Here is a 23,152-nt window from a genome sequence, read left to right as displayed (position 1 = left end):
TTTTTTTTTTTTATCAAAACAAACATCTTTAAAACTTTTCATTTTACAAAAATTTTGTTGCTCCATCAATATTCAATAACAAGATAAACTCGATCATTACATATTTTGTCCTTTTTTGTGTTTTTGGGGGGGCATTTTACATCCTACCCTAGTTTCTAAGGCGCTCATGGTGTACAAACACCAGTTCAGTCACTTGGAATTCAAAATGAAATGCATCACACAAGTATTTCTCGATCTAGATGTGTATATCCTTGCAAAAATTTGGAGTCATGCTTGAGTTCTCACTCTTCCCTGCAGTAAGACCATCTGCTCTTCATGCAGGGTGAGCTGAGTGTATCGGCTCAAGCCTTTTTTGTAAGGATGCATAAGTAAACTTCAATCAAACATGCATTCTCTATATTGTGAACACACATACACACACACACACACACACGCACGCACGCACGCACACACACGCACACACGCAAACACACACACACACACACACACAAAGAGCCCATACCAACAAAGTAATTTACAGGAAATCGTTCAGTGCAGACAGATGCACACATACACTCTCACACACGTTGGCTCGCTCACACACACATGCTTGCAGGCAGGCACGCACACAGCTGAAAGTAGTCTCAGGGTGAGATTGACCATGAGATAACTCTGCAAGAAAGAAGCCCTCTCTTGTTCCCATGAGTGTTCTACATTTATTTTCCTTTATATATTATTCAAGTTAAAATAATTAATTCAGGATATTAAATCAAGATGTTGGAAATCAATCCAAACGCTGTCTCTGTCTGGATTTCATTACAGCACTGTGACTGTGCCTGGTTAAGCAGGGTTTTGCTTCGCAGGCACACCGGAGCTGTTACGTGGCATCTGATTGGCTGCTTAAACAATGTTTTTATTCACCACTGTCAGAGCACTTACATGTAATCTGATTGGCTTGCGGAAATATGTTGGCATGATTCCTGTTGGATGGTCCGGCTGTCACTTATAATAAAACATATTGGTGTGATCAGCTAAAAACCTTCTCAGAGTTTATATGATTTACATATAAAGGAGACAGGGGCAGTTTGTCACACATGGGAAGTTTTCAAAAAGGCGATACCTTGATTAACTATGAGCTTTTGAGACAAAAGTCCAGTTAGACACGTGTTTTTCTCTTGCTGTGGGTATGTTGGTTTTAAGCAAATACGTAGATCTGCAACTGTCTTAAACTGGAATCATTTATTCTCAATGTGTTTGTCCTAATTAAAATTCCAATAGCAGCGTGTTTTTGTAATAGCTGAACACAATAACACCACACTGGCATACATCCAGACAAGAGTCAACAATACTGAAGGCAGAACTGTGTGTTTTTTTTTTATGAATGTCAGACCAGGATGTCTCATTCTTTCTCGCAAGTTGTTTTAATCATCATAATTCTATACAATATTTGTTGAGATTCAAGACATTAAAATATATGTGCCTATACAGAAACTGACCTTCAAAAATAACCTGTCCTGAGAAATATTCACTGGAGAAAATAATGTGACATCTTGCCCTGGACTTGTGTAGATTTGTATAGCTTCAACAGCTTTACATTTTAGCATGTGATGCTATGAAATATAAAACCAGTGTGCGTTTCCAAAAATGAAATGAAATGTTAAATTAGTATGAACAAGCTGTGTCAAGGATTTTAAATCTCCAGACCTGTATATAGTATCATTTATGCGTTCTCCTTCGCTGTCTCCCCAAGAAGACACGCTGGCTACTGGCTTTATGGGAAATCCGCTCTCTATCCCGAACGTCTGCCCGAATCAATACTCTTGTGAGATGACACCACAGTGGACTTATCCTGTTTTATGTTGATGGCTAGCTAATTTTGGAATGGCGACATGTTTCTTCTCCTCCACCGACAGACATGGTATAATTTTGTGGTAAAAACGTCAATCAGGCGACAGGATGCTTTGGGCACGGAGGCTGGATTCAGGGTGAATTTATTGATGGAAAATGTATCTATATACTGTTTGAGACACTCTTAACCCCAAATCTGGATGTTGGTGATAATTCCCGGTTGTTAAAGTGACAGCGCGCAGTGGCCCTTCGCGAGGCACAGAATGTACGAGGTCGGCTCTGCCTATTAGTGTGCAGTATTTCACACACAGACACACACATGGGGATGAGCTGAGTGAGACCTGGGTCAACACAAACACACACATACACATATACAATAACTAAGAGTACATACAGATATACACACAGACACACTGAAGTATAATGATTACCCAGGGATCTACAGGATGAAGGAAGGTATGTTACACACAAACAGCAACAACAAAGGCTTGCGCTCTTTTCAAAGTTATGCAGTTACGCTAAAGGTTATATATCTGAGCAGGACATATCGATACTGCACTCGGCTTTGGATCTGTGTCTGGTCTTGAAATGGTTTAGCCTGTTTAATTTCATAGATTTGTCCATATTCTTTAAGATAACTTTCTCAAAGCTCTTTTGAAAATGACAATCCATATATGTCACAGATTTCAAAGTGAATAATTGCCCTAATTAATGCCCATTGGCAATTTCTTATTGATAGTCTAGTCTTGAGTGCTGTGAATTGTCTGAATGGTACTTGTTTTGTGGGCTTGCAGCAAAATGTTTTGGATGTTGAAGTGTGTGTAAATGAGAAGGCTATCCAGGTCAGTGCTTGACAACACTCTGTTTCTCTCCTACACTCTCACACACACACACACACACACACTGAAAGCATAAGCTGGTTTTCCGATCACGTCAGTTGCGGTAGTTAAAGGCTGTACTGTGACACTGAGGGAGCTGTCAAAAGGCTCTGGACTTATTTCATGTAAGGTACCCTAGCCATTAGCTCACACTGACCTTTCCTGCAATTTCCTTCTGTCAGATCCACAACACTCTCCTGTGTAGTCCGTATGTGTGTGTGTGTGTGTGTGTGTGTGCGCGCACGTGTGTGTTTTCCGTGATTGCATGTGAGATTTTTATTTGTTTGAATTCTTCCGTCTATGAAAAAGAAAATCCTCAACCACATTAAAACACTGTGAGGGGGAAATGCATTTGATCTGAAAAATCAAACAACAACAACAACAACAAAAAAATGTTTGTCAACATGTTTCTCGCTCTTCCCACAAATATGTGCTTACTCGCAGGAATGCGCTCTAGAAACCAGATGCAAACATGCACATTTGTCTATTCTTCTAATCCTTAGTAATTGGAAATTAATTCAACGGCCGTCCAGAGAAATCGATAAAGAATTAATGAAAGGAAAGAGAGAGTCATTAAAAGCAATAAAGAGGGAGGTTATGATGGCATCAGTAGCAGACAGAGAGATGGGGAAAGGGGATGGGGTATCATCTCTGTTTTTTTAGCTCATTTGAATAAAAATCAGAACAAACTGCTATAATAAAATGTATTTTATTCACATTTGTACTTTTATTTAATTTGATTAAAATGTATTATTATTAGTTAATGTCATCATTTCAAATTATCCTTCTGATCATGTATAACAAAAATAAAAATCCTTGAATAATCAGATGGCACTAATTGAAGCACTAGATAGATAGATAGATGGATAGATAGATAGATAGATAGATAGATAGATAGATAGATAGATAGATAGATAGATAGATAGATAGATAGATAGATAGATAGATAGATAGATAGATATACATTTTCATTACAATTTATTATATTATGTTATATTATATCGATATAATTCCAGTGAAAAGCTGAATTACAAAACAATAAATCACACTGATAATAGGAATGCTAGAGGTTTCTAGGATTAAATTGGCTCTTGAATCCCAGATTTCTTAGATATATACACACACTGTACATTAGCTGTAATAGAAATAGTTTGGCACACAGACTACACATATACTGCACAGATATATACCACTAAAGCCGGCCGCCACACAGAGAGTATCACAGCCCTGATGTTCACCTACCATTCACCCAGCCCATAAAGCTGACAGACTGAGACAATACAGTCACTGGCGTCTGTGCTGGGATAATAGAGAATGGCCAGTAGCTGGCGGTAATATTGCTGGATAAATGATTATTGATTAGATAAAGGTTGAGATAATCATTAGCCTTTATCCGTTTCACTCAGTGTCTCTGACCTTTCTGCCTCTCTCTCTTTTCGTACTGGAGTTATCTGTATGACGATATGATCATCTGTGTCACACACACAGATATGGGTTAGAGAGAATGAGGAGGAGCGAGAGAATATAGGCTGGGAGAGGAGGAAATTACATGTGTTTTACTGTCTGTGGGATATGTTTGATTATTTAGATCTCTCTCTCTCTCTCTCTCTCTCTCTCTCTCTCTCTCTCTCTCTCTCTCTCTCTCACACCGATACTGTATCCTATCAGTTATTTTTGTTGATTACATTTTTGCAATCCCAACACTAGCATTGTTTACTTAATTACACTTGGGTCTGAATGAATATGAGAGAGAGAGAGAGAGAGAGAGAGAGAGAGAGAGAGGGAGAGAGAGAGAGAGAGAGAGAGAGAGAGAGAGAGAGAGAGAGAGAGAGAGAGAGAGAGAGAGAGAGAGAGAGAGAGAGAGAGAGAGAGAGAGAGAGAGAGAGAGAGAGAGAGAGGGAGGGAGAGAGAGAGAGAGAGAGAGAGAGAGAGAGTCTTGGATTCTGAAAAGCACTTGACATGTACTCACCAAAGCAAACAGATCCATAATAAATCCACTGGGGACACTAACATCTTCTTTGTATCCAGTGTTTGTGTATATTTGTGTGCGTGAATGAAGCAAGTTACTGAGAAAAGGAAAATGGAATTTAAATTTAAATCTTAAATCTGAACCTCTTTTGGAAAAATTATTATAATATCAAATACACATAATGACATAAAATACCCAATTGACTCTTATGTCTTGGTCAAATCATACTGGAGAACATGCTCATCAGGTTTTACATGCACTTGTGGTGTTCATGCAGCTCGAGTGCTGATGTCATTGAAACAAAAAGAAAACTCATATTCATTTGTTTAACAATTTTTTTACTCAGTCTAATTATATAATTTGACATACACTGCTTGAAAATAGAAACATGCAAAAATTTTAATAAAAAGCGAACAATTTAAATAACATTAACATTCTATTTTTATTTATCATTTATTTTAATTAGATTTATGCATTTTAAAACACATGAACACTTTTTATTTGTTATGAATCTTCCTTATTTCCTGTAATTTAAATGTGATTTTTTTTTAAAATCCACTCAAAAAGTTATGCTGTGTGTATACTTTTATCTATTTATTTCTAAGTGTTTGTAATTAAAGGAAGAGCGTGGAAGCTCTCGGCCTGCATTATAACACATTAGACTATAGTTTCTATGGCGGCTTTATTTATTGAATTACACCAAATTTCCCTCTTAATAGCCAGTTAAGCAGCAGCAGACCCTTGCTAACATCTGGCTGCAATCAGCAGAGGAAATCCGCTTCTTTGCCTTTTGTTCTATTTATTCACAAACCCATGCTGGAATTGCGATGTTTATTTAAAGTAATACTGCCCGTACAACTACTGTACAGAGAGACATTTGGACGTTTTTACACAGAATTACATTTCCTAAACAATTGTCTCTGACAACGCCTGTGGTCATAATGCATTGTGGTGTTGTGGCTTTAATGTTTTGCATGAACAGAATTGTAATTGGGCTGGAGTTTTAGCATTCTGCAGCAAGTGTATCAGAGACTCCCAAAGAAGTGCTCTGATTCATCGGTTAGCTCAGAATTACACATTTTATCCAGTATCCAGTTTATTTGTTGCTAGTATGTGTATGCAGTTTGTTGTGGTAGACAATCATTGAAAAGTGTCCAAATATCTGTGAAATAATTTAATAGTCATGACTTTTGAGTTTTTACTAACATATATTTGATGAAAAATTCAGCATCACAATGACACAATCTTACTATTACTATAACGAGTACCACAGTATTGTGTTATGGAAAACATTGATTCATTAAAACGTTCAATCATTTCCAAAAAGAAAAAAAGACAGCACTAAAAATGCCAAATGTGGTTTCGTTTTTATTAACACTTTTACAGTACAACAGTGACTCAGTGAAGGAAAAACATGCCGATCCAGAACATTATGGAATAGAATTTCCCAAAGACGCAACACATATGAGTGTTTCTGACAGACAGGTCAGAGCCTTGGCCGCATGAAAACATAACCAGTTCAAACGTTTCTTCATGGTGATAAAAACCATATGGATGTCAGTTACACAGCTTAAATAAGCATTTGCACAACTCGCAGGCCAGCTCTGCACACCCGGCTGACTATGAAAATAATTAGTGTGTGAGCTGGAGCCCTTGTGGTGGCTAAGCTCACAGCTAACAATCCCCCGAAGAGCTTCTGTGCGAGCCCCCCTCAAGGTCTGTGTGTATGGAGAGTCTAGAGGGACAAACACAACTGTGGCTTTCCAACAATACTCTTTCTCCCCTTGCTGCAATGTTTACTTTTAGCAATAATGGAAAAAAGAGCTTTGTAAATAAGGTAAATATATGACGACCTCCTGATAATTGTATTTTATAACTTTGCATTTGCTTAAAGGGGAGAAAAAAAAAGAGGGTATTTAAGATTATGGAAAGACCGAAAGTGGAATAAGAAGATAATCAGTGTATTTGAAGGAATATATTATTTTAATAATATGTTAATGAATAATATTTTCTGAGTGAAAAAGCCAAGTAACACATATAATTAAACATGAAATTTTGAAGTAGAAACACTGAAATTGTATTTTCTTGTAAAACTTACTTCAACTAACTTTGTTTTATTTCCAATTTCTATTTGTATTGTGATAGGTTTCAATTAATGAAATATATCTGTGTGTGTGTGTGTGTGTGTGTGTGTGTGTGTGTGTGTGTGTGTGTGTGTGTGTGTGTGTGTGTGTGTGTGTGTGTGTGTGTGCGTGTGTGTGTGTGTGTGTGTGTGTTTAAAAGTCTCCAATGCTCAACAAGGCTGCATTTATATGATCAAAAATACAGTAAAAACAGTAATATTGTTTTATAAAATGTTATATTTTACATCTGATACTTTATATTATATTTGTTATACTGTATTATATTTTAATATATTTAGGAAAAAAAAGATTCCTGTGATGACAAAGCTGAATTTTCAGCATCATTACTTCAGTGTCATATGATCCTCCAGAAATCATTCTAATATGCTAATTTGCTGCTCAAGAAACATTTCCTATTATTACCAAAGTTGAAAACATTCACTCAAAAAATTTGAATATTGTGCAAAAGTTATAATTTTGATCATTATGGCTTACAGCTTATGACAAAATTAGAATATTACATGAAATCAATAAAAAAAGGATTTTAAATACAGAAATGTCATCCTACTGAAAAGTATAATCATGCAAATGTATATAGTTATATACTCTAAATTGATTAGTTTCACCTTTTTATTTGAATTACTGAAATACACAAACTTTTGCACGATATTCTAATTTTTCGAGTTTCACCTGTGCATATATATATAATTTTTTCTTTCCCTTTTATTCCATCAATCCTTGCTTCTTTTTTCAATCCCACAGCTCTGTAAATATTTCAGCTGGTCATCTATATGTGTGTGGTGTGAAGTGTCATTTAGTCAGGTAAAGTGCAGCAGGGCAGACTGTTAGAGGTGAAGAAGAGTGAGGGGGCAGATGGAAGAGTGTAACTGTAATGGGATGTGAAAGGGAGAGACCGATAACTAATGTGCTTCCTGTGTTCTAACCTCTTACTTGTCATCTCTCCCTCTTTCACTCAGTAAAAAAACATCTCTAGGTTTCTGGATATGCGTGAGCATGTGTGTTCGGTGACGCTGATGTGTGTAAGATGATGAAGATGATGATGATGTGTCTACTTGTATGTGAAAGAGTAAAAAGAGAGCGAGTGATGAGGAGAAGGAAATGAGAGGTGACTGAGATGTTCACTTAGCAGACAGAATGATATTAACAGTGACAGACACCTTTCTATGCATAACAGCAGTGTGTGTGTGTGTGTGTGCACCTTTCTCTTTGGTCTGTGTGTCTGAATTTTCGTGCATATGTTCCTTCTCATGTGTAATTTCACTTAATGTCTTTGATGAGCTTGTTATTTATGCAAAAGTTACTGTGTGTGACTGATTCTTGTCTTTTGGCACAGGTGGATTGGAGATGTATCTGTATGAGAGAGTGAATGCATGAATGTGAGCAGTATGACTGTTAAGATGATGTGATTTGGCACTGACCTGAATTCAGTCTTATACAAGCGTTATCCATCTGATTCTTCGGGATATTCACCTGTCTAAAAAAGGAAAGAAAAAATAAACAGAACAATTAAAAGTAACTTCAATAATGTGTTGTGATTCATAGTGTTATCAAGCTATATATATATATATATATATATATATATATATATATATATATATATAAGGGTTAATGCCCGACGAGGTGTCCATTGTCAGGTTTTAATGGACGACGGCGAGGTGTGAACCGGCCGACGAGCAGCCGAGGACGGTTGCCTCCGCCGAAGTCCATTAAAACCTGACAATGGACACCTCGGAGGGCATTAACCCGCTTATACCATGGTCACTTGCCAAATAAAACATTTTTAAAACATTAGTTTATATTTTAATTAGGCTAAATCTAGTTTTTACAAATAATAAATAATAACTTGCCTGACGGATTATTTAGCAACCGGAGATATTTATAGTCAGCTTGTAGAACCCTTCAGATTCAAAAATGCATTTTTTTTTTTCATGAAACACAAAGGTAGGCATAGTTATTTTTTTATTACACATAAAACAATTAACCAAACAACAAAAACAGTAATTTTCAAAGCTGGAGTCCATTTCTTTTTGAACAATAAAGTCTCTGAGTGTATTTACTGCCCATTTCGATTTTTTTTTCGTGTTGATCTCATCTTTTTCGTCTTCTATTTGATTCAATTCTCCCGGTGTTATCTCTTTGTGTCGTTTCTCCGTTTTATTTAAATTTTTTCTTTCTTCAGCAGCATCCCAGTCGTCAAAGTTGTCATATTCTCCATAAATGTTAAAAGAAATAACGAAGTCGCTCATTGTTGTATTAGTAGGCTATGTAATATCTAACTAACGTTAGATGTTTTTTTTGATAGAGCAAATTGTTAACGGATACTTTGACTGCATGTTGCTATGGTTACTCACAGCTGTTGTAGGCAGCGCATTTATTTATTAATTTCGAATGGTAAACAGGCAGTTTCACCAGAACTACTTTACTAGGTGTCCTCTATCACTTTTTAACGGACACCCTGCAGCCAATCAGAATCGAGTATTCACCCAGACCATGGTATAAATATATATATATATATATATATATATATATATATATCTGTCAGTCATTTTGACGTGGTGTTGATGACTGACACTAGGGGTCCCCCGGGAAAACGCCACAACAGCTGAACCGTGCTATAAGGTTTTTGCGGTACAGATGTTGGCAAGCCCGGCGTGCCGGGCAACAAGCGCACTCACAACCTACCCAATGACCCACTTAAGCCATGTAGTCCTTCGTACCACACAGGGACATATAGGACAGTACTTACGATAGGGAACAGGTCGCTTCAGTCAACTTTTGACCTTTTCTCTTAAACGCAGCGACTGCCAGCAGAGATAGAGCTCTGCCTTGGGGAAAACACAGGTTTACCATTAAGGAAACCGTATCGTGGGTGCCATATCCCATATATTAATTTGGATTACTATCTGGGAATCACTACATATGGAGCAATTAGACCAAGCATATGGACTGACCTGAAAAGGGCATGCATCATGAGTTTTGTCAGGACCACTATCGTCAAAGATGATTAAGAATTAGCATACAGTTTGGATTGGCGGTATGATTCTGTTCTGGGCAAGAACTCCCAGCACCATCTATGAAGTCTAGTATGGATAAGAGCAGGGAGAGCAGCGATAACCCCCCTTAGGGTAACATAACAGAACCAACATAAAGTTATTGTAATATCATTAATGTTTTTAATGACAATAATTTAATGTAACAATATAATTCAAGAAGAATTAGTCTGATTTGAAGAGGAATATCAGAAGGCCAAGTCCTGGTGGGATGATAGGAGGAGCTGGGTATGGAGGAGTGTAATTAGCTCCTGAACCACATGATAAAGCTGCTGATAATACTGAAAGGACCTGGTCCCAGTCCATCCATGCAGTCTAGTATGGATACGAGCAGGGAGACCAGCGATAACCCCCCAAAACAAAACCATATTCTAACACCCGCCAACCACTAACTGACTGCAAAATCTTAATGACAACAGATAAGTAACGCACAATGTCAATTGTCAATATGATTGCAATGCATGTAAAATGAGCGTGTTACCGAAAATAACTAGATCAGCTTTAAGAAACACTTATGTTGGCAAATTCAGCGAATCCGGCAAATTCCCCGGAAATGGGTCAGGTTAGAAGGGCCATCTTCACAGAGAGGGTCTACTGTCTCCAAGGGCTCAAAAGGAGCTCTCTATAGCAAGACTACAGATAGATCCCATGAGGAAACAAGGTATGGCCTAGGAGGATTTAACCTCCTGGTGCCCCTGAGGAATCTGATTATCAGGTCATGCTTCCCTAAAGACTTCCACTGCATCATAATGTGCTGCTATGGCAGCCAGATACACTTTCAAGGTGGAAGGAGACAGCCGGCCCTCCAACCTCTCCTGCAGGAAAGGAAAGCACTGACCTGACTGTGCATCTCTGTGGGTCTTCCCCTCAGGAAGCACACCAGTTAGTGAACTTAAAGTGGAGTCACTTTAAGGCATGGGCCCGCCTCATAGAGGGGCTGTCGCAAGGGAGCATGATGAGCTCCAAGAACCAAGTCCAGGTGGGCCAGTATGGCGCAACCATCAAGACTTGTTCTTCGTCCTCCCTGACTTTGCACAACGTCTGTGCAATCAGGCTCACTGGGGTAAACACATACTTGCAAAGGCCCAGGGTACAAACCCTGGTGACAGCGCGTCCATGCTGAGGGGGGCCTTGGTCAGGGAATACTACATCGGAGGATTCCTAGGAGTCTCCACTCCCCTTGAAGAGAGACGGCCACCATGTTGGGAAGCCACGTGTCCCCATCCTGTGGCTGTACTGGAACATCTACATTGCTCCGTAAGCCCCGACTGGAACCGGCCTGTGATGACTGAGGAAGCTGCACACTGACCTGTACGGAGAGTTGTGTGAATCGCGTCCAAACATGAGGCGGTGGTAAGTCAGCGCACATCATGGCCGGGCTGAGAATTATGTGACCCAGATAATTTGGAGGTTGCTCTTTCTTTAAAAATTTGGGTCCCAGTGCCACTAGGAGGAATGGAGGAGCAAAAAGAAAATGAAACAAAAGATTCTGCTCTGCGGCCGGGCTGTGGGCTCAGGCTGCAGCAGAGCTGATGTTGCAGCTGCAGTCTGAAACCCTCGGCAATGAGCAGATGATGATATTGGCGGCCTGTAGGTGGCGGTGGAGTCACGCCAAGGGAGACTGTGATTAATCGCTTCCGTCTGCCTCTGGACTGTTGGGCAAAGTCCTTGACAGTTTCACCGAAGAGGCCATTTTCCGGGATTGGGGCATCAAGAAAACGGACCTAAAGGGTCTACCTCCCTCATCTTAGCAAGGTTAAGCCAGAGATGGCGCTCTTGGACCACTCAGAGAGAGAAGTCGGTCGCCGAGTGCAGTTCCTCCATCAATCCCTGCTCAGAACTACCTTTGTGCTTTGGCCTGATAGTGTCACAGTTCTGTCACCCTTGTCTGGGTTTTCTCTTGGTTTAGTGACAGAGCTGTGACACTCCCGGTTTGTCATGTGTTTGTGTTTAGTCTGGTCTGTTGTGAGCATATGGCTGTCATGTTATTTCCTTGTGCCATGTGCTCTCCTGTCAATTGTCAAAACCCTGCCCATCTTGTTATCTCGTTATTGTTTAATTTTCCCCACCTGCCTGCCTCGTTACCCTCTTATGTTTGTTCCCCTATTTAATCTCCCTGTGTTTGCAGTCCTGTGCTGGTTCGTTGTCCATGTTTCCATGTTCCTAGTGTTTCCAGACCTTACCTGTTATCGTTCTCGTTTTCCCCCATGAGGGAGTTTTGTTTGCAGTTTGTTTGTTGTTAATAAATGTTTACCCATTGTTCTGGCACTTGAGTCTGGTACACCATCAAGAGTAGTGAGGGTGGAAGAACTTGTAAAGCAAGATCTGCAATGAAAGGTGCCCTCCACAACCTGGTCAGTTCTTCATGCACTTCTGGGAAGAAAGGGACTAGGGGCGGAGAATGTCTTTTTAAATATGCCTTTCCGCCTGTGTGTTTCTGGATGTGGTTGATCGGAAGGTCACGAACGCTGCCTCAAGTGTTTGGGTCTCAACCACGCTGAGACTGCGTTTGTAGGTGGCAAATGTCCTCATGTCCTCAGGCATGGCTGTGAGTCGCATTCCAAGCCCAGATACCAATCATCCACCCGCGAAATGCTAGGGACAGGGCGGAGGATTCCGCTTTAGCCCGATGTTTGCGGTGACTTGGGCAAGCATGTCTGCCAACTCTGCATCAGACTCAGACTGAACTACCGCACCTGAGGGTGGGAGTCCAGCTGATTCCTCAGCGTCGGAAGGCATAAACCCATCCTCTGATGCTGCTATTGATAGTTTCTTCTGTATCCAGAGCCCCAAATGAGAAGTCAGATGCACCGGCAAAGTCATCTGGGGACTCTAACAGTAACGGGAGGTCCTTGGGGATTGACCTGGTGGAAACACTCCCATTTCCCTCATATTATTCTCAGCCCTAGCGGCAGAAGCCTTGTCCATCACACAAGGACCGGGATGAGCAACTGAGCTGACTTACCAGAAAAGAGAGTCTTGATCACAACTTTGCCATGGTCATGTTCTCACAGTGAGGACATGTGCCATCTACAAATACTGTCTCAGCGTGGGTGAGACCCAAACACTTGAGGCAGCGATCGTGACCTTCCGAAGCAGAAAGACCTCAAAAACATTCAGAAACACGCAGGTGGAAAGGCATCTTTAAAAAGACGTTCTCTGTCTCCCTTTTATACCCATATGTCCCGGGAAGTGGCATGCAAATTCCACTCACCAATTCTCACTGGAGTATCAGAGGTGTATGGGGCTCCCAACTACGACCCCTAGTGTCAGTCATCGACACCACACTCGGAACTAGGGATGCACCGATCCGATACTCACCATCGGTATCGGCTCCGATACTGCCATTTTTGCCGGATCGGGTATCGATCAGACGAGGCCGATCCAAATTCGATATTGTGCGTATACTGAACATTCAAGTCATTAAATTCAAGATCACGTAAACTTTTCCCTCCGCGGCGGCTGTCAATCATTCTTCATTCAGTATTCAGCATCGCGTTCGGTTACGACAATCAACATGATGAAACTCTCTCCAAGATGATTCTATGTTAGGCTACTATTATTATACTTGATCTGTAAATAAAGCTCTATGGTCAATGAAACATCAATATCAATCAATATCTATCAACAAAACAACTTTATCTTGTTGGACTTTATTGCTGTAACTTAATCATGTTTCTACCGGGTGTCTGTGAGATCACAACACTCGAGTAGAGTCAGAGCACTATAGTTGTTCTTCACGCGCACAGTAACTGAAATTTAAAACTGTTAAAAGAAAAAGCTCAATAAACTATTGCATAGATAGATAGTGTATAATACACTACGCATCAATATGTCTTTCGTTTGTGCTTTGCACTTTTCAATGCGGACTCGTCGCGCGACTCCATGTTGCTTCAAGCGCATCATTCTACGCTCGGGATGCGCATAAGCACTTTGTGCCGCACTGTATTTGCAGCCTTTCATATCATAACACAGTGACGCAATGAAAGATTATTAATGGCCTTTCTTGTTCTGTTCTATCTATCATATGTTGCAGGCTCATTAAACAGGTGTGCTATACATTTAAAACATGTCTCAATTGTATAGTAGCCTATCTATATATAAAATAATTTATCTCTTTGATTTTTGTTAACTTGTTTTTCATGAATGTATTTTACAATACAAAGAGCAATGTGCAACGTTTTACCAGATTTAGTGTTACCCTTATTGTCTCTTATTTGTTTTTTTCACTAGATGTTCAGATTTTATACAATTATTGTGGACTTATTATTTTTCTAGACTAAATTTTACTGCTGAATTATCCACTAATCTAGTTTATAAAAGCATTTTTGTCATAGATTTTTATCATATATTTTTTGGATTTGTTTTTCTTTATAATGAAGTTGTCTGTATTAAGTAGATTGTGTTTAACACAAAAGAGTGATTATCAGTTCAACACACAGAGAGTTATATAAATTCTACTTAATTAAAAAAAAAACTGTGTTGGTATCGGATCGGGATCGGGATCGGGATCGGTCGATGCTCAGAATTTTTGGTATCGGATCGGATCGATTCTGAAAAAAGTGGTATCGGTGCATCCCTACTCGGGAAAGTTTTTTTAACATTACTAATATTAATTAATTAATATTAATATTAATATTAATAAATGTTTCTTAAGCAGCAAATCAGCATATTAGAATGATATCTGAAGGATCATGTGACACTGAAGACCGGAGTGATGGCTACTGAAAATGTAGCTTTGCCATCACAAATTACATTTTAAAATATATTCAGAAAAATTATTTTAAATTGCAATATTTCACAATAATACTGTTTTTACTGTATTTTTTATCAAAGAAATGCAGCCTTAGCAAGCATAAGAGACATAATAAGAGACATAATATCTAATTCAAATAACATTATAAAACTATACCGCCCCATAATTTTGAACGGTACTTTATATTTAGAAAGAGATTTTATTGATTAAAGAACAAAATTAAAGAAACAAAGCAATATAGACACTAAATGTCTCTGTTACAATATATAGTGTCATGTCACAGCAGTCTGCAACCTACTAATAATATAAGTCTGTTTTTTTTTTGTTTTTTTTTCAGTAAAGGCATTAAGAGACCTACCACTGGTTCTCCAATGATGTGCAGTAGAGTAAAATTGCTCTGCTGTGTAAGAGTGGATAGCTGTTTTGCAGAGGAGTGTGGAGCTCTGTTACCTTCTCACCTGCTTTTAAAAATGGAGACAAAAAGGTCACAAAGCTGAATTAATGATATGATTATAGTGTCCACTTAATACTGGTTACCATGGAGCCAACCGCTCATAGATCATGATCCAAGTCTGAGCATCTGAGACTGATATTATGATGGAGGCCTTTATTTTTACTCACAGACTGAAGCATTGTAATTATGGATAGGAGCATTACTAACCATTCATGGGCTGGCTTATTTTTTTCTGCATGTAGTTAAAAGCATGTAGTTATTCACATTATTGAGTTGAAAACAATTTCTGTTATTCAAAGTAGCCTAGATATTGATGTGCTATATCATTTTTTTTTTCTAGAGAGACACCAATATATATTGTGGAGCTTATATCAGCACTACAGGGAATACATACCTCACATTAACCCCTGAAATCAAAAGCTTTTCTATTTTCTTTCTTTTCAGCCATGAAAAACGACCTAATCAAAATGTAAAGCTCAACTCGCTTTAACAACTAAGTGCTTTTTCCCTTTCTCTCTGAAAAGCCTGGCCTCTGCCCAAGAGAAAGCTAGACTTTTATGTCCAACATTAATTTGCTCAGATCAAACCATTTTGCAGACACTTTGCATGACATTTGGCTGGGGAACACAGTACTAAAATACAGCTGAACACTGGCCACAATGAGCCCAGGAAAACCAGCAGGCTTCATTTCATTTAGTCATTACACACGCAGTATGAGCCTATTTTGTATTATTGCCATTGTATTCACGGTTTTGAATTGTTGGAAGCGTGTGCACACACATAGAGATCATGCACCGTGTCTTGTATCTAACGTGTAATTAATGTACTCATTTAATTAGTCACCTTCCTGTGCGCACATACACACAAACACAGACACAAACCATCCCCTATAGTAGATCTGAGGAAGTATTTCTTTCATTTACCATTTTATAATTATTATTTATGTAGCCCCGGTGATTGTGCGCTTATACATTTGACCTTTGACAAGTGCATTTCTTTTTCAGAATTCCTTTGTGCCCTTCCTCCTGCACCTGTTATAGACTCTTAAAAACTGAGCCCTGTTTGAATCTATGATGGTTGGATGAATGATTAACTATTATCAAGTGTGAGACGCATCACTTCCTGCTTATAAAGAGGACAGTTTCTCCATATCAGGTCCCATTTCAGAAGGGAAAACCTCCTTAGAGAACTCACACACGTTAGAATTTGGACTCAGTGAAATGCTTTTCAAGGTAAAAATAGAACTCATATCACTGGCAATACCAGCCAAAATAGCTACTATGAATGATACGTCTCATTTTGAGAATTAAAAAAAATGATTTTAATTAAATACAAAGAGCTTAAATCACATCATGCTTTTATCACATTTGCATGTTAAATCAAACTCCTTTTTGATATATTCTGTGCCAGTGTATTTTAAACATGCCCTTGATAACTCTCAGATGGACGTAAGGAGAATATGTGGAAGTGCTGATTTACACTGGCAGGAAACATACAGTAGCCAGCTCACAAGTGTCACTTCTTCTAGCGTCTGGCTTTAGCCACGGGAATGCTAATCATTGGGCTGTAAAGGCGTGCCTCTGGGTGCACTTTGAGTCTCTCATTGTAAACCAAGTCAGCCAGGAGTCAACATGATGACATCTGATAGTGTGAGTGTGTCCGCACTGATATGGGTATCAGTCTTGTGATCAGATTTCTATTCAAAAGCAATGTGTCAAATTGGTTCAGCTGTAATGTGAATGTGATTATTGGTTCTACTGAGTGGGATCTTGTTTTCTCTCTCATCTCTGAGTCAATGAATATAATAGTCAGCCTATCTAACTACCCACCTATAAAATATGATACAATTAGCTTGAAATTGCTATAGCAACACACACACACACACACACACACACACACACACACACACACACACACACACACACACACACACACACACACACACACACACACACACACACACACACACACACACACACACACACACACACACACACACACACACAGTAAACAAGTAGTTTATTATGTTTAAAAAATGAGGTGGCAAGGTGGGCCGTTTAGCCCACACATGGGGGTAAAACCAGCATGGGGCAAAAGACACAAAAGGATTGATATACATACTTCAGCAAAAATAATGTTTTCAATAATGTCTAAGTTAATACTTGTTCACTTTAGCAAAGTATGTACTATTTTATGTATATTTTGATAAATAAAATAATTAATTTGTGTTCAATAAATATACTGTAATTAAAATATGTTAAGATAAATATATATATATAGAAAATACAATTATTTTAAAAAGTAAAGATTCTGAAAGTATATAAGGAGATCCCATAATAATGTATATGATTTTTGCATAATGGTGTATCTAACCATCCCATGTCAACAGCTGGAAAAGTCAGCCAGCTATTTCCTATCATGTTAATTATTTTGCCTTTCGCCCCAAATACCAAACTTTTTACATTTTCTTCCGTCATTGAAAAACTGTTTCTTTAATTACCTTGAACAAAACAGAACATCATTAACAAGACCTTTGTTTGTGCATTTAAAAACATTAGATCATTAGATTAGAACTCAATTATTAGATCAAATTAGCACGCCATCAACATGAATCAACTTTCTGCCAGCGATCACGTCAAGGATCAGGCAAATTTCCACGTGTATCTTAAAAAACAGATGTTTTGGAAAGTGCTGCAGCGATTTTTTGTGCCATCTAGTGGTTCAGAGGAAAATTAAAGGCACCTTTTACCCGGGTGTACCTTTAGCCCCATTGTACCCTATCAACACTGACCCGCTCAGATTTGTTTTTGATAAAATTAGTGACCTGTCCCTACCGTAAGTATATTTATTCCAACCCATCTCACAGGAAAACTTAAAGCTGCAGTCGCAAGTCTGGCAGATTGAGTGGACTTAGGCAAAATTTTGAATGTTTACAACTCTCATGCCCCTCCCCCACTATCAACGAATACCCACCCACCGAGTTCGTGTTGGTCAGTGCTTGTGCACCAGATTTTCTGTGAACGTGCCCGTCTCATCAGCATCCATCATAAGTCTGTAAGCATGCAAACTGACATGATTTTAGTATGATCTAGCTGCTTCAGATGGTAAATTGTTACGAAATGGATTAACCACCAATTAAACGTAAATAAACACTATCGTCTGTCTGAAACGCTATTATTGCTGTATGGTATATGCGGCAGACATGGTCATTGTACATTGTTCTATTGCTTATATAACAGAGCTAGTCAGATAGCACATACAATAACAGTAGATTTACTGTTCTTAATCTTGTTAGAAAGGTAGAGTAGCATTGATTCTTCCAAAAAGCCAAACTTTTTCCCTTCATCTGGACATGTTTATCCACCTAACGCTAAGTTACGGTCACACGGATTTCAGTGCAAACAAAGCTAACGAACCTGCCCAACAAGTGCTAACGTTAGCTATCCATGCCAACACATTTGGGCAAACATACTTAGATTACTAACATAACACTAAGAAATAAAGTAACTGGTTGATCAAGCACAATTACCTGTCGAGAAGAAATGTTGCAAGCTCTGCATACAGCTTGAACGCAATTAAATAACGTAAATCTCTCCACCTTTCAAATGCCGATCCGATGTTGATCCTGGTTTATTTACGGGCAAGGTCGCTTTCTTTCTTTACTTCTTTCTTTTCAGCAGATGTTCTCTTTTCCTGTGTTGTTTTTGACCTCCTAGCTCTTGAGGTTAACCGAGGAATTGGAATTTTTTCCGGCATCACTCTTCCTTATTGCGCGAACTTCAGGCGTGTGCATGTGATTGTAACGTGCGCGAAGGGTGGCGTGTGCACGACCTGTGATTGACAGTCAGATCTCACACCCCCCTGCGCTGATTGGACCCGATGATCCGGGAGCGGTGGATTTTTGCAAAACAAATAACTCGCTCCAGGTGGAGTTAGAAGCTCGTTTTTTTTTTCTAAAACCACTTTATTTATGTTGTTCTGTCGGATTATAGTGTCGATTTCACTGAAAATGATCAAAAAAATGTTGCCGACGGCAGCTTTAACTATTTTACGAGGTGGTGATTCCATATGAATTTGTCCGATGCGAATGTGAAAGTATAAGCATGAAGGTCCACGTATGAAAACTTACAAATTCATACAAAGACACCGATTCGCCAAAACGTAAAATAGTTACAATTTGCCATGTGATTGTGTTGATTCATTCTTATCCCTTTCTCTCACTTTATCTCTCTGTCATTAGACTTTCCTAGAGTGTTTCGAGGTGAGGCTTCTGCTTAGGAGGGCTGAAAAATAGACTGGAGCAGAGAATGTCAGCGTAAGATAAACACCAGCATAGTGAAGTGGCTCTCACACGGTTGACAAGACAGCAGAAAGAGAGAGAGAAAGAGGAAGAAAGGTTGATCTTTTAGGCCAGATGTGGCTAATCTTTGATTTTTTTTTCCTTGCTTGTTTGTAAACCGTTGTAATTTTGTTCCATAGCTTCTAATCTCCCACTCCTTCTTTTGTCACAGTTACCATGTCTTTTCTTAAAGTTTCGAGTCTGATTTCCAGGGTGGGGTCTTTTGACAGGTGGCTGATGGGAGTTTTTGTGTTTAATGAGGAAGGAAGTCCGACAGAGAGAGGTTGTATCAGCGTTACATCACATTTAATTAATAAAACAGGCCTTCACAAATACACACAAAAAAAGTGTGATTAATGGATTAATGTCATCGCTGGCACACAGCCGTAGCATTAATGGTCGCATGGGGTAAACACACAAACACACTCTGAGGCGCTTTATCTCTCTACATCACTTAATGCATTCGATTCTTCATTATGAATAGAAGAAGGTAAAACAGCCACAATAAAAAAAGAATGCCATTTGCAGAAGGGAAAAACGGCCAAGTGGAATGTAAAAAGACAGCAGCTATATTTAAACAGCAGTATAATGACAGCAAGTTATAAAAAGTTATGAAAACACATTTCGGATTATCCCATTCCAGCTCAGTCACAATCAGTGACTCATCCCAATCCCTGAATCATGACACTCATTCCAATGGATATAGATTGTGCTCTCTAGAAATATCAACCTCATGGGAGCAGGATACTGGGAGGAAACCCAGTCAGGAAGCCAGAATGAGTCAAGCTCCATCTGCTCTATAAAAACACACATATGCCTTGATTGGAACACCGGATTTTATGAAACAATATATGGTTGCATTATTATGCATTTCTTTAAAGAATCCCTGCACTCGAAACTTCTTCTTTTACACAAAAACAAGTGGTAGATAATATAAAAAATATAATATTTTGGTCAATTAAATCTCAGCAATGCCTATGTCTTAAAATAATGATAGCCTTGTTTGATGGTCAGTTCTGTTGACCTTGAAGGTCTGCATTTCAGAGCTCACTTGCATCATTATTAGCGCTAAAACCCAAGCCGGGGCTATTAGTTATTCCGTTAGGAGCTGTGAGCCTGGCTGGCCGTGTTTGTCTGGTTTTCATTGGGGTAAACATTTGTTCCAGTTGTAGATGTTGTGCGGCAGGAACATGAATCAGGGACGAGAGGCGGAAAGAGCTCTGACAGCTGCAGCTCATTACCACCACCATTACTGCTATAGGGGGCTGCTGGGGGAAATTCCTCCTTCCAGGGAAAACGTTCCTGTTTACCATACAGCGCCGTGGATCAGGTCCCGCACACAGAGATGCAAGGCAATCACATGCAGGCTTATTCCCACACACACAATGAATGAAAATGTGCAATTTTGCACGCGCACACACACACTCGCCTCCTCTCCCACGCACATCATGTGCACTCTCACGCAATAAAAATCAGTCTTTATTGTGAGCTGATACTAGTACCTCCGCCCCAACCACTCCATGCCCCTCACACACATGCTCACATGTTCCTTCAATCACGACTGACTAATGCCTGCTTTACGTCATTCCGTCCAATCAGACAGAGTTCCATGGGCCCATTAAAGTGAAAGTTGTTTCCTTTTACTTTGTCATTCTTTCACCACTACATCAAAGTCAAACATTCACTCATAATCAAGCTCTTCACCCACATCTGCTCATTTATTGTATAATCACAGTCACCCATCATATCTCTCCTGCACAAACACACACCGCAAATCTTTATCTCACTCAGGAGCTTCAATCACTGTCTGTTTCGCCAATGATAATCTGCAGAAAATGCTTTCAAGATCAAAAAAACTGCATACAGTCAATAATAGTGCTGACATCAAACCAGGAAACTATTGAGCTAAACCGTGTAATTTGAACTGATTTCTTTGGTATGCAGCCTAATTGCTGTGAATTAAAATAAGATTAAAAAAAGACCATAATGACCTACTTGCGTATCATTTTATGTTTATTCGAAAAATCCAACATACAAAATTGAATACACCTCTGTGTTGAGCATGTCTTAATTTCTGCATTGAAAGTCCATTTTAAAATATCAAATGTCTTGATTAAAAAAAAAAAAATCACATAATTTGTGCTTGTGGCTCATGTGACTCCCCAAAAATGTAATGATATTTGAAAACTAAAAATACTTTTTACACTTAAAAATTACATCATCATTTACTCACCCTCATGTTGTTTAACCTGTAACAGAAAATACTAATGTTTGAAGAATGTTGGTAACCAAATAGTTTTGGTTACCCACTGATTTCCACTGTAAAGGAAATAGATAAAAATATATTCTTTTATGTTCCACAAAAGAGAGAAAGGTTTGGAATGACATGAGGGTCAAATGATGATAACATTTTTGGGTGAACTATTTTGATTCAACTATTTATTTAAACTTTATTTGTGTGTGTGTGTGTGTGTGTGTGTGTGTGTGTGTGTCTTTATCGTGTATTTGTATTATATATAATACCCTTCTTTATATTTGTTATTGCCCCTCACATCAAACCTATGAAGTAACACATTTCTCCCTAATGTTCCTCATCTTCCAATCTAACCTAAACACGATTTGGCTTTAATGACCAAAACATAGGCTACAACTGATAGAACTGGGCAATCTTTTAATTTTTTTCTGCTGCTCTCCTTGAAAGCATAAATCAAAAGAGATGAAAAAGCATCACGTGTTTTGACTGCTCCCTCCTTCTCTGACCTATGCCAATTTTGATCTCAACCTGCTTTAACTTTGTAGATCAGACTTTAATTTTGAAGCGGGTCTGTGGGACAGTGATGAATTGGATATATCAAGCAGGGCTTAAATTACCCTCTCCCTGGTGGCAGAGGATGGGAAGGTGCCGGAGAAAGAGGTATGGTAGTGGGGAGGGGGGCGCTCCATGACCTAGTAACAGGCAGAGAAAGAGGGCTGGTCAGCACTTGCCCTCTCAACCCTGCAAGCTAGCACACCCAGAGAGAGAGAGAGAGAGAGAGAGAGGGAGAGAGAGACAAAAGAGCACCCCCCAACACTTAAGGTTCCTCTTCTGAGGAAGAAGGACATACCAGAGTGTGAGACACATTAGCAGTAAGAGGCAGAGGAAATATTGTTCCTCTCTGAAGAGGCCAGCAGTCCTTTTCTTCCTCTGAGGGCACTTTAAATTTCAGGGCTGAACAACAATTGTGAGCCAAACTAGACGCGTGGTGAACCAGTTCTAAATACATACTTAGTACATATACACCGTTTACATATGATAAGACTCATATGATGGCCCTAGGAGAGATCAGACTTTAGACACTTTTAGCCCAGTGTTTGAATTGGCATGATGCTATTGTACCTTGTTGTATGTTGTATTTTAAACCATGTTTTTATATCTGGCTATATTGCACATTCTAAATGGCTTTGATCTGTACTGCACTGCAAGTTACCTATATTACAATCAGATTACCATTCCTTTTCAATGAGAGTGTGGAGCAAAAAAGAGAGTGAGCGCAATGTGAAACTGCCACAGATGAGTGATATAGAACAGATATTCTGTGTGTCTGATGTTGTATCTGCTATATCTAGAATAGGCATTTGCTGCTTGCTACTGAATAAAAGTTTTGCCTCTCCTGAGTAGATCTCTCTGATGCCTCTTTACACACACTACTAGGAACAAGTGTGCCGTGAAGATGCGCGGTGCAGGAGAGCGTGAGC

At 39.1% G+C, this 23,152-nt stretch overlaps 1 long non-coding RNA gene across 1 annotated transcript in view; it reads right to left on the bottom strand.

Annotated features, from left to right (window-relative positions):
• Positions 1–6,022: 6,022 nt before the first annotated feature.
• LOC143737627 (uncharacterized) overlaps positions 6,023–23,152 on the bottom strand; it is a 22,419-nt gene continuing 5,289 nt past the window's right edge. Inside the window, exons 2-4 of the long non-coding RNA XR_013203684.1 lie at positions 14,983–15,082; positions 8,237–8,292; positions 6,023–6,409 (exon numbers count right to left, since the gene is read on the bottom strand). This is a non-coding gene — a long non-coding RNA (uncharacterized LOC143737627). The remainder of the gene's footprint in view (positions 6,410–8,236; positions 8,293–14,982; positions 15,083–23,152) is intronic.

The sequence above is a fragment of the Siphateles boraxobius genome, unplaced genomic scaffold (genome assembly GCF_051911475.1).
Source record: "Siphateles boraxobius isolate OS27281-9 unplaced genomic scaffold, OSU_SipBor_1 130, whole genome shotgun sequence".
NCBI classification, from domain to species: Eukaryota; Metazoa; Chordata; class Actinopteri; order Cypriniformes; family Leuciscidae; genus Siphateles; species Siphateles boraxobius.
The sequence above is the reverse complement of the archived record's forward strand: the minus strand, read 5'-3'. Positions and strand labels throughout refer to the sequence as shown.